The following is a 15190-nucleotide window of genomic DNA, read 5'->3' as shown; positions in this document are numbered from 1 at the left end:
GTTATGCTGGGTAATCTATGCAGAAAAAAACCCTCAAAAAGGAAATGGACCTAAAACAATTTATTTGTTTATAAACAAAAGACTTTGATGTAGTATTTCAAAGATTGTGAGCAAATCTTTCATCTCTTAGGGCCTCATATGGAAAACACATCACAAAAAACAACACATTTAAATACAGTCTGCAAAAGTTTTAACACTGCTGGTTAAATTACATGTAAATATCGTAAAAAGGATAAAATATAAGGGAGTACATAGTTACTGATGTGTATGATCATGTGTGTGTATGTTGAGTTACGTGGCTCAGGCAATCAGACTTTAGAACCGAATCTCCTTTAAAACAGTTTAATATCACTGCGGTGCTGCACTGCCTCGTACTGGAGTCTGAATGCAGTGAGAAAGAAATCATGCGAAGACAAACAGAGAAGCGAGTTAACACCACTGCAGTGTTGAGGAAACTGTCAGAGAATTTCTGTAAACACTATTTCTAGAACCGTCTCGTTGCGTTGACGGAGATACAGAGATTATACTGCGGTACGGCATGAAGACGACCGCGCAGAGTTTGTCATCATCAGAGAGCAGAGAGAAGAACACTGTGCACAACAAGACCGAGTCAGATTCCACTCCACTCACAAACACTGACGCCTTTCAGTCACCAGAGAAACTGACGAGCAGGCCGGGCTCACAGGTCACGATCAGAGGCTCATCAAACCAGCAGTAACACCTGAGCTTCCCGGCGAGCAGGAGGTCTCGGACCCTCAGCACCCCTGGGACTGAGTCTGTGGGTAATCTGGGGTGGAGCTGCGTCATCTGGAGTCTTTATGTTTTAAAAGCCGACTGTGCTGAGACTTTAGGTTTATTATAACGAGAAATGATCAGATGTGTGAAATTTGGCCCGATAGCTCCAGTAAGGGTTGCCAAGGATACAAGATCAACGCAAGTGCAAGTATGTTTAAAAAGGCTTAAATAAAAGATTCAAATAAATCACAGTGTGCATTGTTTTATAGATGTTCATACTTATATCACTGCTGTCTGAACAAAAACTCATATCTCCATTTGTTGTTTTTACTTTTTGACATACTTTTTGTTTCCGTTTACATAGTGTGTTAATTTCATGATGAACAGACCAAAAGAAAAGGAGGAGGTTCTTTTCCAGTAAAGTCATCTTAGAGATTCAAGATTTTTTCTGACAGCATCAATATCTTACATATATAGCATTATTTTCGAATACTGAATATACTAACACAGTGGTTTTCCACCTGTGGGCTGCAGACCCCCAGTGGTTTATGGTGGTACTGCCGGTGGACAGACTGACAAGCAGTTTTTTTTAAAACAAAGAAAAAACGCTACACTACAGACATTTAACCAAACATAACATTAAATATGCCAAATAATGCTGATTATCTGCCAAAATAAAATATTTATATCAAGCATGTTGATTTTTGTGGTGAAATCATAACTAATTTTAACTCTAACCCTAATTCTATTTATATTTTCAGTGCAAGTCAATGTAAAATATTTCACATTTGATACGGAACTCCTCCCTCATGGATCAATTATTAAAATTAGAGTCTAGGAAGCGTCCTGAGGCCGAACCATCTACAATCTCAGACTGAGAAAACAGAGAGAATGTAAAAAACTATAAACAGAAATGAAGAGAGTAGAGCAGTGAGCAGCAGCGCTGGACTTCACCTGCGTGAGAACTGAAAACGTGTATCTGCTGCTCGGTGCTGTTCGCTCAACTGATGCTTTGAAACCCAACAGGTTACAGTGTCAATCGTAGACTAAACTCAGTGAATAAGTATCTAAATCTGTCAAATTGAGCCAGAACTCACCAGCTTTCTTCTCTTCAGCTTGACATCCAGCGCTTAGTAACTGCCAACAAGCTACAAGTAGCATTAATGGGGGGTTTCACCACAATCCAGCACCAAAACCTGAACAGGTATATTATTACTACAAACCAGCAGTGACACTGAGGTGTTTTAAGGTGGGAGAGTGAGAGTTTTAAGGGGAGAGTGGTCCACCGAGGGTTCTATGGTGGTCCCACTGATGGAACTGTAAAAATGAGGGTGATGAATTGTGAACAGACGGACAACAGTCAGTAATATGAAATGAAAATATGATATTCTAGATGATACCAATAAAAAAAAATGATAAAAATCCAATAACCAGTTTTTGTAGTTAATCATGATTAATCAAGTTTGTATGATTTGCTCTAATTTAACCCTTTTAGCTAGAGATGGTTCAAAAGGTCAAACTAGAAAAATGGCATTAACAGCGTAAAAAAACGGTGATCATAATAATTTATCACAATAAAATGGGTTAATACATTAACTAAGTTTTAGATTTCAGTTCTGTTTCCAGAATATTGGATATCTTGAATCTTGAACATTTTGGCTGATATAATGATCAGTTTTCAGTTCTCAGGTTTCTGATTAAGGTTTAAGGTTAAACTCAAATAAACAGCAGAAACTCAGTCTTTAATCAGAGAAAATTAAAGGAAGAAAATTCAATTAAATCTGAAAAACCTTGTTATGATGGAAAGAAGCCTTTAATCATGCAGAGGGTTCTTTGAGTGATTATGTTCTATATAGAACCATTTTCTTTAATAAAGAACCCTTGAAGAACCCTCTTTATTGAGCATGTTTTTTCTAAGTGTTTAGGCTGGAAAGCTAATTTAGTCCAGATAACACAGACCAGTGCTGAACTACCTGCTCTGCATCGGTAAAAAAAAGGTAGAAAAAAAATTCTAAATAAAACAAAATACTAATAAATGGTGCATTTAGGCTTGTATGGCAGTTTCATATGAAACGTGGGCCAAACGCGCCGTCGCTGCGCTTTAAACTGGATTAAAAGACTCGGTACGCCTGGCTCTCAGTGTGTTTATGTGTTTATCAGTGTTTATCTCTCTTTTATCTGCAGAGCTGAAACCAGAGTTTAACAGACTCAGAAGATCAGTGAGCGATAAACATAGTTACAGTAAAGGCCTCATCAGCAGGTGGTTTTGGAAATGAAGGTCATGCTTTTTGCTTTTTGTCTTGCTTCTGTTTATTCCTCCATTTATACCAACCCCCACCCCCAGTGCTCTGTTCTAGAAAACTTACTGAGTCAGTACTTACTGTACTTACTGTGGTGGTGATAGGAACCAGACGTCCACCTCTAAAAGCTCCCTCACAGAAAGTTATTAACATGAAATGGTTATGAATTCACTGCCTGATGACTGAGACACTGATTTACGGTAGTTTTGAGAACTTAAACTCCATTCATGGTGGAGGGATACATGCAGGGCACTGTGAGGCAAAATAGTCCCCAAAGAAAACTTATTATTCCAGATTTTCCACTATTTTCCATCATTAACATTCCATATAAACTCAGAGGACTCGTGTAGGTTCACTGGTGGGTTTGGACAGTAAATAAAATGTCTATATTTGTGTTGTAGTCATGGCGACCCCTGGTTCCTATCGTCACCAGATGCTGCTGGCTGGACGCTGAGATCAGGTGATCTGGTTTGGACAGCCTGGTTTCCAAACTAGTGTCTGTAGTGAACTGGACGTCCACTTAATGAAGACACAGTAAATGTCTGCAACGTAAACAACAGCAGCACACAGCGACTTGTGTTCACAGCTGCGTCCTTGACTTTTTAAAGTTTAGCCAATGTTCCTGACCGGACCGTGGACAGCGCAGGTGTACGCACTGGGGGTGAATTGTGTTTTAAAACAGCTACTTAAGCCCCTGATTTGTTTTTTTCTGCGTGTGTTTATTTGCTCAGCCTGTTGTCAGCTGAGCAGAGCAGACAGCTCCACGCTGCTAATTGCGGAACACCTCGGCCACCGCTGGGCATATCGATCGCTCATCCTAACATTTCAGACAACTTGAATGACACGAGAAGATCGATGAAGCAGAGGCCGTGAATTAGCAGCTCTCTCGTCTGCCTGCAGGCCTGCTGACTCTGCCCAAGTGCTGCAGGAGCTCTTTGGCTGAATTCATTCCTGGATTAGTGCAAATGTGAGGCTGTGGAGCTTTAATGCTGAGCCAAATCGGCAGAAACGTTCCGAGCTTTTGTTTTTCTTCAGCTGCTAAGAACAACTTCACAGCTCCACTGTTGATTCAATAGTATTTTAAGGTCACATTTAGAGGGAAAGCATCTTTTATGCACAGCAGAACTCCAAGAATCAGAACCGCCACACTGTTCTGAGTGTGTGAAGCACGTGTCTCGTCTCAGAGCTCAGATTCAGAATTCGTATTTTGGGAAAAAAAAGGAAGAAAACATTTAGAATTTTCTCTGTTTCTGCAGGAACGACTTATAGAACATTATAACAGTGTGCACTCTTAATAATAAAAGGTACCAGAAAGGGTTCTTTGCACAATTTCATAGAAGAACCACTTTTGTTTTCCTAAAGAACCTTTCATTAGATTTTTTTTTAGAAAATGATTTTTGTAAATGGGATGTAAAGAACCTGTGAAACTTCTTTAAACCTTTAAAAGGTTCTTCACACTCTAAAATCTCTTTTTTTAAACACGGTTCTTTAGGAAACCAAAAGTGGTTCTTGCATCACTCAAAGAACCCTTTGTGATAGCTTTATCTATTTTTTTTTTCTTTTTTTTTGAGAGTGTAAACTGTTTGCACAATTTCATTGAAGAACTGCTTTTGGTTCCCTAAAGAGCCTTTCAGTGGATAGTTCTTTAGAGAACTATCTTTGTAAATGAGTTGTGTGGGGGTGAGGAACCTTTTTAAAGTTTAAGGAACCTTGTCTTAGTTCCAGGATGAACCAATAAATGGATAAAGAACGTCTACATTACATCAAGGTTCTTTAAACTTTTAAAAAGTTATTCAAACTCAATTTTTATTCTCAATGGTTCTTTAGGGAGCCAAAAGTGGTTCTTCATCACTTAAAGAACCCGTTCTAGAGAGTGCAGTGTGAACACAGGAGACCTTTTCTTTCATTTGCGACATCATTCAGAACGTCGCTGCCTGCATGTTGCTGTTAACACAGTTCTACAAACAGCTGCTGCGTCAACGTCATTAATACAGCAACAAATCTGAGCATCTGAGAATGAGAAGTGAGAGTGGTCGGTGCTGAAGACTGGACCTGGAAACCAAACCGGACTTTTCTGCAAAGAAACTCAAAGTTAAAAAAAGGAAAACTAAATCCAGCTCGGTGCTCAAACACTCTCAGAAATAAAGGTTCTAAACTGTCACTGGGGCAGTTCCCCTCTTGTCACTGGGGTGGAACCCTCAAGGCTCCATCTCAGTACCTTTAGTCAGGGAACATAACTGAACCATAATCCACTGAAATGATATGTTCTAAGCTGTACTGACTCCACACACCCCGTCTCGTCTCCAGGCTTTTATTCTACTGTTCTGTTTAAAACATTCGGTTATGAAAAGGTACAAATATGAACTTTTCACCTGGAAAAACTTATTTAAGGTTCACAATCAGACCTTAAAACCACTGTTGTACCTTTGAGGGAACATTTACACTGTTTGTACCTTAATGAACGAGAAATGTTCCTGCACAGAACCTTTATTTCTAACAGTGTAAGATAAATCCATTTCATCGTTATTCAGCTCTGCTAATGGAGAGGCGGAGTGAAGCAGGACCGGCTTTGCTGAGTCATGAGTAAGGACGTCCATGAAAAACGACCCGCCGAGTCGATAGAGACCAAAAGTTCAAACGGGTGAGACAAAGTGCTCCAACGGAAGAAGGAAAAATCCTCAGCAAATGTAATTAAATCTCGCGCTTTGATAAACAAAGGTAGCATTTGTTTAGCGGATCGATGGAGGAGGACTGACAAAGAGCCGGACGATCCGTCAACTCATTTTTCTGCGGAAATGGCCTTCAATTCAAAAGTTTCTTGTAGCACGGAACTGAACAGCTGTTGTCCGTTTTCAGAGTTTGTGAGGCCCTAAAGAGAGACAGATCACTTTAAACATGTCCAGATCAAACATAGCCTGACTCAGCCATAAATTAATAACTAAGAGGTATCGAGTCGACCCGCCTGTCGCCCCAGGACTAATGAGCTGATTTGAATCTGTGATAAGCTGGTGGACGGAGACTCTGCTGAGCAGTCGTGGTGCTCTGCTGACCTCTTGTGACCGTCAGCCAAAACACTGACAGATACGCTTTGCTGTTTCCTAGAAAAACCGCCAATAACGATACCAACATAATCTAATATGAATCAGAAACCAGGTCAGTCCCTCCAGCGAAGGAGAAGCACAATAAGTCAAATCATCTAAATCTGCTCTTTATCAACCATTACACTCTCAGACAGACGACGATCTGCACTGCAGGGAAAAAGGTGCTTTATTAAAAACCAATTTTGATAACAACACCAAAACCGTCTGAGGTCAACAGCTGCGCTCTGAACCTCTTAAATCTGCTCGGTGAACAAAGACGCACTTAGCAAGACGATGATGTTCAGGACCGTCTGGAATGTTTAATAAACTCATGACGGGTTCTGGTGTCTCCCTGAACGACTGGGTTTCACACACACTCCTTACAGCCTGCGCTGCTTTACTTTATTTTAATATGATTTTGGTTTGTTTTACTTATTGTTTCACTTTTATGATTCTATTTATTTATTTTATTACCACCAAGTTTTTGTTTTACATCTTCTCTTCCTTTACTTACTTCACTATAATTATTTTTTTTTATTTTATCCATATAAGATCTTATCAAGTTACTATATTGTTGCAAATTTATTTATTTATTTATTTATTTTTACTACTACATTTACTATTATGTTTTTTTTTAGTTTTTGTAGTCCAGTTTTTCAATCCCTGATTTTTGTGTTGGCTACACTGGTAAACGTGGGTCTCCCTCAATGTACTCTAAGTACTAATAAAGGTTGATTGATTGATTGATTGATTGATTGATTGATTGATTGACTGATTGATCGATTGATTGATCGACTGACATCAGAGTGGAGATCACAGAGACGCAGAGCACAAAATTTACTCAGGACAGTGATCGAACAGTGAAGAGGTCACCATCCCTGATCCTCAGATAAACCTTCCTAAGATCCGCACTACATTTCACGGTGGGTGATGAATGGAGGTTAGAACTAAACTCTGCAGGACAGCAGATCTCCAGGAGGACAGTTGGTGACCGCTGATACAGTGAATATGCTCAGCTGGTCACTGTTTGAGAGACTGGACTGGTCACACTTTAGTGTTAGTCATGTTCAGAAAGCTACATGATGCCTTCATAACAGCTGACATGAATCTACACAAACGGTTATAAACCCATCAGGCTGCTTTTGCCCATGTCATTTGATGTATTGTAAGAACTGACTGTTTATAAAAGGCTTATTAAAGTGTCATTAACACCCTTTCAGTGGAGTCTTACTGAAGGTTCTTTATTAAGAGTGTATATTCAGCCCTGCTGGGCTGGTTTTGCCACTTGCACCTCTCGGCTGATGAGCTGGTGACCTGATCAGAAACAACAGGGGGCAAAGGGTGAAAAAGCCCCCATGTTCAAAGTTTTTAACCCAGAAAGGTCCCCAGAGAGAGTAATGTGTTATAAATGTAATAAATCAACATGAGTAAAGTAATAAATATAATAAATCATGTGTACTGCGCTTAATTTGAAAATGTTCTGTTATTGAGATTATATTATACAAGTTTATATTAAAATATTACTGAAAATTCCAAAGTGTCCCATTTGTGCACAAAATGCTCCTGAAAAAAACAGCTGCTTACCCAGCATGCAGTGCACATTCCCAGTGAAGCTGGATCAGGAGGACCAGCGTTAGAGGTCGTCACTGAAGAACATGCACTGCCTGTCCAGATGTTTGTGGACACCAGCTGATCCAGAATTTCCTCTGAAATGAAGGTGTTAATAGTGAGTCTGTGCTGCAGTAACAGCCTCTACTCTTCTGGCAGGCTTCTAGATGTTTGAACATTGCTGTGAGGATTTGATTGAACATTAGTGAGGTCAGGTACTGATGTTGGATGGTCAGTTCTGGGTCACTCCAACTCATCTCAAAGGTACTGGATGGAGCTCCATCACTCAAGAGAACACAGTTCCACTGCTCCACAGCCCAATGCTGGGGGGCTTTATACCCCTCTAGCCCACGCTTGGCATCAGGCACGGAGAGCTTAGAATCATGAGCAGCTGCTCCAGAGCGTCCCATTCTACTGGTCAGTGCTTTGTCAGTGATGGGTGACCTTACAGTAGCTGAATAGTGCTGTATGGGTAGTTTCAGTATCACTAATGCAGTCTGAGCCTGAGGAAAGGTGAGTCTGAGGTCAAATGAATTCTGGCGTTTGATTAGTGACCGTTTCCAGTGTTCCAAACTACAGCACCTGTAGAAGACTGTAAGTCTGCCTTCCACACTGACCGATATCCGATATCTGTCCATCACACACCTGAAACATCTGTCTGAGAGGCTTTCACAACACTGAAAACCAGCGCAATCCAACAGAAAAGCACAGCACATTTAATAAGAGTCTACAGTCACAGATCCGGTTAAAATGCCTTCCATCCGTAAAATGATGATGCAGTGGTTTTAGTACCAGATTGGAGCACAAAGGTCCAACTTTAAGGCTGAGCAGAGCTGAGAAAGAAAGTAAAGCTCTGCTCTGTGAGACACAGTGATTCATTTTACATCAATGATATAACACAGTAATACAACATTAAGGGGCAGATTTACTAAAAGAGGCACTAATTACAGTCTACCAACACTGCACTGGGGGGCTGCCAAACCTAGTGGGTTATCTGTAAACATGCTGTTTCTAGGAGCTCTATATTTCAATTTTGACTTTTATTTTGTAAGACTTTTCATCTTAAAGAGAAAGAAATGTGTATTTGACTACATATTCACTATAAAATTGAAATAATAATCTTTTATTTTATAGTAATGACATTAAACACACACACACACACACACACACACACACACACACACACACATCTTCTAAGCCGCTTATCCTTCTGGGTCGCGGGGATAATGACATTACTCTTATGAAAATAAAAGAATTTAATTATATTGAACCATTATTTTGAGATAACAAAAAGTTTGAGAGGTCAAACAAGCCAAAATTTGACAAACTGCCAGAAACAGAAAGTAAAAAGGGTAACTTTTTTTTTTTTTACACAACAGGGTCCTATTTGTTGGACGATCATCTTTCAGCAACAGTTAGAGTTAAAACTAAGACAAGTGAGTGTTTTATTATAATAAATTTAAATACATTCATTAAACACTGAGGCTAAAGAGCAAAATACCAGCAATCGCCCCTTTGATCCTGTTATTGATTATAAAGTCTAACTGCTCATCTATAGTGATTCACTTTTTAAGGCTAAAACAGGATCTGCCCTAATGGAGGGCTGAAAGGTACTGGTGTGGGGTGGGGGGTCACATTGTGATAATTTAAATTTTGAAAAATCAAAAATTTCTCGAAAACATCAAAAACAGAGCTAAAGCAACAATAATGAATTTAGAGGGAAATTTCAGGCATTCAGTTGAACATCGTCCCTGTCCAAAGTAAAACACCCACAAAATGGTAACTTCACAGCAGAGAACAAAAACATTCTGTGCTTTTAATGTAAGTTAATGAAAAGAGATTTTTTTAGGCTATTTTTGAGCATTTCTACTGATCCATTCATCGTAAAATGTTCACACAGTATGAAGGATGGCAGCTGCATTCAAATAATAGAGAAAAATAAAAATAGAAAAAAATGCAGATATGGCGAGAGACGAATATCAGCGATTAATCAAGACGCTCACAATTAAACATGCAGTGCCTGATTACAGGCTTATCTGAATGTTACACATCTGCAACACTCAATAACAATTAAGGAACAATATACTGCACAGCCTTAATCGATTACTGCACATCTGTTTTGTCTGTGTTCTGTGAGTTTAACTTTACACCTAATGATCTATAATGTATTTACAGCACAGCTAAAACTCTGAACATATTTAATCTCAAGAGCTTTTAGCCACGTTTTTTCAGGTAAAGCTAATGAAATAGAAGTGATGATATAAAAAGTGCTTTTCCACATTAATTATGCCCTAAAACAGGTTCCAGGTCCCTCGGTGTCAGATTTAGAGAAGCTAACTGAGCCGTTCCATTTCTTCTAATTCAACACAAGCTCTTCTGTGGTAATGAAGAACCAGATGAGTCAACATATGGAGAAGCAGTGTCTGAATTCAGGGGTGAAGATGGAAAAAGGTTAACAGCTGTTATAAATCTACTCTGCTGGAAATAAGTAAACAGCCTATAACAAATATGGGGAGAAAGAACAGTCCGAACGCTCTGAAGCTGCAGCACAAGATTTTCAGACCAATTCAGCTTCTGTAAAAAAGGCACAGCCTTCACACGCCAATCAATCCAATACGCTCATCACAGCTGAAAGACCCCGTATCGCTTTTATTCCATTCGATTCAAGCAGATCCAGAAATCTTAAAGAATTCATCACTTCATGGTCAGTTACTTATGTTACATTGTCAGCTCAGAACAGTACAGCAGCTATTCACAGCTTACCTACAGCCAGCAAAGAGACATGACAGGAGAAACAGGTGGCCGACGCCTTTAGTAAGACTGTCTTAACCCAGAAAGTTCAGTTGTGAGAGCTGGATGACAAAAGAACAGCGGTTTTCACACAGTGAGCTGAAAAGGGTTCTAACGCTATAGAACCTGAGCTGATCTTTATCACACTTCGTAAAACATAGTATTATGCAGCGACTCTGAGCCAGCTCAATGTATGATACACTATATGGACAAAAGTATGTGGACACCTGACTGTTACACCTATGTGAGCTTGTTGGCCATCCCATTCTAAATCCATAGGCATTAATATAGAATTGCCCCCCTTTGCAGCTCTAACAGCTTCCACTCTTCTGGGAAGCTTTCTACAAGATGTTGGAGAGAGTCTGTGGGAATTTGTGTCCATTCATCCAGAAGAGCATTTGTGAGGTCAGACACTGATGTTGGACGAGAGGGTCTGGCTCACAATCTCCGTTCTAGTTCATCCCAAAGGTGTTTGATGGGGTTGAGGTCAGGGCTCTGTGAGGGCCAGTCAAGTTCGTCCACACCAAACTCACCCAGTCAGGCCTTTATGGAGCTGCTTTGTGCACTGGGGCTCAGTCATGCTGGAACAGGAAAGGTTCTTCCCCAAACTGTTCCCACAAAGTTGGAAGTGTACAATTGTCCAGAATGTCTTGGTGCTGAAGCATTAAGGTTTCCCTTCACTGGAACTAAGGGTTCTAGATCAACCCCTGAAAAACAGCCCCATATCATCATCCCTCCTCCACCAAACTCTACAGCTGGCACAGTGCAGTCAGGCAGGTAACGTTCTCCTGGCATTCGCCAAACCCAGACTCGTCCATCAGACTGACCGATAGAGAAGCTGATTCGTCACTCCACAGAATACATTTCCACTGCTCCAGAGTCCAGTGGCGGCGCTTTACCGTGTTTTTGGGGTGAAGTCAGTAGCATATAACAAAAGCACAGTGTAATGTGTCCTTAACAGTTGCTGTATTTGTTTATTCCAGCGTGCATGTAAAATAAGCACATCTACGTTTGTACTGGACTGCCATGTGCACAAATTATTAGTATTATTGTTATTTTCAATTTTATTCTTGTTATTTAGGTTATTAATGATATTGATATCATATGTACAGTCCTTGGCTCACAAGCCGCTAAATGCTGAATGCAAAAACCCTGCGTGGTGAACTGAAGGTTTCAGATTTTAATTCATTGGTCTATAAGACCTTATTCCAGTCTTCAGTGGTCAACTGGTGGAGCTGAACAGCTCAGGAAAGCCTCTTTTTCTTATTTTACCATCTTAGCGATGGCTTTCTTACTAACGCTCGACCTCTCAGTCCTGCAGCTCCAACTGAAACTGAGATTTGTTCACTTTGACCAGAGTTAAGGTCATCCTGTGCAGACCTGTCTCTGGTTTCGACCCATGGTTTCTGGCCCAGGGTCCGTCTCGGGGCTCACCTAACCCTAACCAATTTTTTACCATTTTTTTCCTCCCATTCGGACTGTGTTAGGCCGAGCTGCTCTCAGAAACGTGTTCTGATTGTGTTGGGCTTTGTGTCTGTCAGACCTCCAGAGTTTCCTCCAGTTTCCAGCAGCCTTTTAATGGCGTAGTAAACGATGCTGACTGACACTCCGGCTTTCTGCACAGATCCTCTAAAGGAAAGACTTACACTTTGAAGGGTTATAATGGTCTGTTTTCCTTTGCTAATAGCCTTTTTCTCATCATTATGATTGCAATATCCTACACACTGCACTGCCCTGAGGACGCAGTAACCCCGTCAGCTCTGACGCTGCTTTTATACACTCAGGTTTTTAATAATCAACAAAAGTTGGACACCTGTAGGAACTGTTTCGCATAAACTTTCAAAGCTTTATTCAACAGCTGTAGGTTGTAACAATGACTTTCCCCGAACCCCAAACAACAAAAAAAATCCGGTTTATTGTTCCGTTTTTTTTTAAATCTTCTGACAGTTTACCGCTGACCTCTGTACCATTTCTGATTATTTACTGGACCTGAACTGTTTCAATGTCAATAAAAACTGGACGACTTGGGCTCTTCTAAAACTTCTGACTGGAAGTGTTTATGAAGGGTTTATGAAGTGTTTAGTGTGTGTGTGTCAACTGGAATCTGCATCACTGCTGAGATATGGTGAGAGCGGAGACGCTCAGCGCTGGAGTTAAGAAATCATCTAATGATGCTCCTCAGTCAGCAGTGAGTCTTTAAACCCCCCAAACTAGATTGTCACTTCAAAAATTGTTACAGTGCATTAGAATTCATACTGAAAATACTACAGCATAAATAACAGCCTAAATACAAAGCACAGAAACACTCACAGGTTGTGTCACAATACATAGTACGTGTTATCATAAACTGCCACAGTAGAACAGCTGAGTTCCTGAGCCATAATCCTCCAATAAACACTTAAATGCTGCAAACATCACAATTGTACCTTAAACAGCACAACACTGTACACCTTCGAGAGCTCTTTACATACAGATGATTAAAGCAACACTTTGTTTCAACCCAACATGTAAAAGATTAATTTTGCAAAATGTTTCCTTTTTGTGTTAGCAGACAAAACGTACAGAGAAATTAGAGAAACTAATTTAATAATAAATAAAAAAGAAAAAATATAAAAAAAAAAAATTATATATATATATATATATATATATATATATATACATATATATATATATATATATGCGCGCACATTTGTGTGGCTCCAACACTCTGACACTGTTTCTGTTACGTAATGAAGTAATAAAACTTTGGGATGAAACAGCACAATGTAGCTTTACATTCACTAACCAATAAAATTGCTATCAACATGTTGCTTTTAGCAGAGACGACCCAATTAAGATCCCAATGCCAAAGTAATTTAATATCGAGTATCTACCAAAACTGAATTAAAGTAGAGATGCACCAACATTTTGGCCACTGATAATTATTAAAATTGCGCTTTTTAAAGAGAACTCATAAACAAAAGGTTAAACAGACCTACAAAAGCGTCAGGCCACTGCGCACTGGACAGCATCACACAGCGTCCAGCAGCAATTCTGCCATTACGACATTAAATTTAAGCCACTCGGGGACCCAGCAGGTCACATGTGGCTTTCAGTTTACAAGGGAAAGTAGCCGGACGTCCAGATAAACAGACACATTTACATCTACAGCATTTAGCAGACACTGTTATTCAGAGCGACACAGGCAGGTAAAGGTGGTCTTGCCCAAGGACTCTTACTGCCTGGATCAGGAGGGGACTGAACCCCCCTCTGCAGCAGGGAGGGCAAACGTGCTGCTCACTACACTCTTAAAAAAGGTGGTTCTTCAAGGGTTCTTTAGTAAAGAAAATGGTTCTCTATAGACCCTTTTCATGATTAAAGGGTTCTTTGCATCATGAGAGGGTTACTTTATAGAAGTATTCTTCTATCATTAAGATGTCAAGCTTGTAACAGTAGCAGAACTGTTCAAAAAGGTTCTATACAGAACCATCTACAGCACATTCTCCATCAATCTGAAGAACCCCTTTCATGACACAAAAAAACCTTTAATCATGCAAAGGGTTATTTGAGTGTTCGTGGTTCTACAGAGAACCATTTTCTTTACTAAAGAACCCGTGATCGGTGCTCTCACTGCGACGCGTTCTGTGCATTACAGCAGCACTTTGTTCCACGCTGTGTAGCATCTCATAGCAGACACAATACAATTCAAACACTGAGTGACGCCTTACAGGCGTGACACAGCGCGTCCGGAGTGTGACAGCCCTCAGACTTTACAAATAATTTTAAAAGTAATGAAAATCTGTGATTGAAAACGCTGTTTTCTTCCTTATCGGTCAGCAAGAGGCCTTCAAACAGTCTGAGCAGCAGCATATCAGCAACAAAAATGTCAAACGTTAATCTATGTCACGGTTTCTATGGGAGATTAGAGTGAAGATAGAGCTGGGCGATATGGCAAAAAATGTTATCACAATAAACAAAATTCATATCGTTCGATATAGATACATATCGCGATAAATGTCAAATCATTATTTCTTTCAAGTTTGAAGGCTGATTTTTGCTCCTGGGTGGTTAATTGCTGTTTTAAACTATACTTTATGGTCGGAAGACGACAAACACTCACCAACCAGTGGAACGTTTCACAAATCTGTCATGGGAGAGTGGGAGAGAGTGTCTGCCGAGCTGTTTTTACCAGCTGGAAAAGCATGGCTATTTTGTAATAGTCATAATTTAAAAAAGAAAACAGATTATTTTTAGCTGGTGACGAGCGCTCGGCTACCCCGCTACACATGACATCACAGTATTCAGACACCAGAAGTGACAACTGGATATTCAATTGTAGTAGTTTAAGGGGTGAGCCGAAAAATATCAACACTAGACAAACAGAGTCCGACTTTTAGGTACGTTTAAACTGAAAGTGGTGCTTTTGTGTTGCGTTTGATCTACAGTATCATCAATTCTCTGTGTTGTGCCGGAGCGCTGCTTCAAGTTAGCCAGCTGCTAAAAACAGCTAGCCCGGAAAGATAGCGCTCTCCAATGCCTCACAGCTTCCTCAGTTTACTTTCGTTTAAATCAGGGCTGTAATTTACATGAACTCACTTCTTTCACTTTCGCTGCTTGGGAATGCACTAATACTTAATTATGACTGTCCGAGCGCTGTAACAGCGCTGTAGTTGTGAGGACTGTGATTTAACGTTGCTA

The sequence above is a fragment of the Colossoma macropomum genome, unplaced genomic scaffold (genome assembly GCF_904425465.1).
Source record: "Colossoma macropomum unplaced genomic scaffold, Colossoma_macropomum, whole genome shotgun sequence".
Taxonomy (NCBI): domain Eukaryota; kingdom Metazoa; phylum Chordata; class Actinopteri; order Characiformes; family Serrasalmidae; genus Colossoma; species Colossoma macropomum.
Note: the sequence above shows the minus strand (reverse complement) of the source record.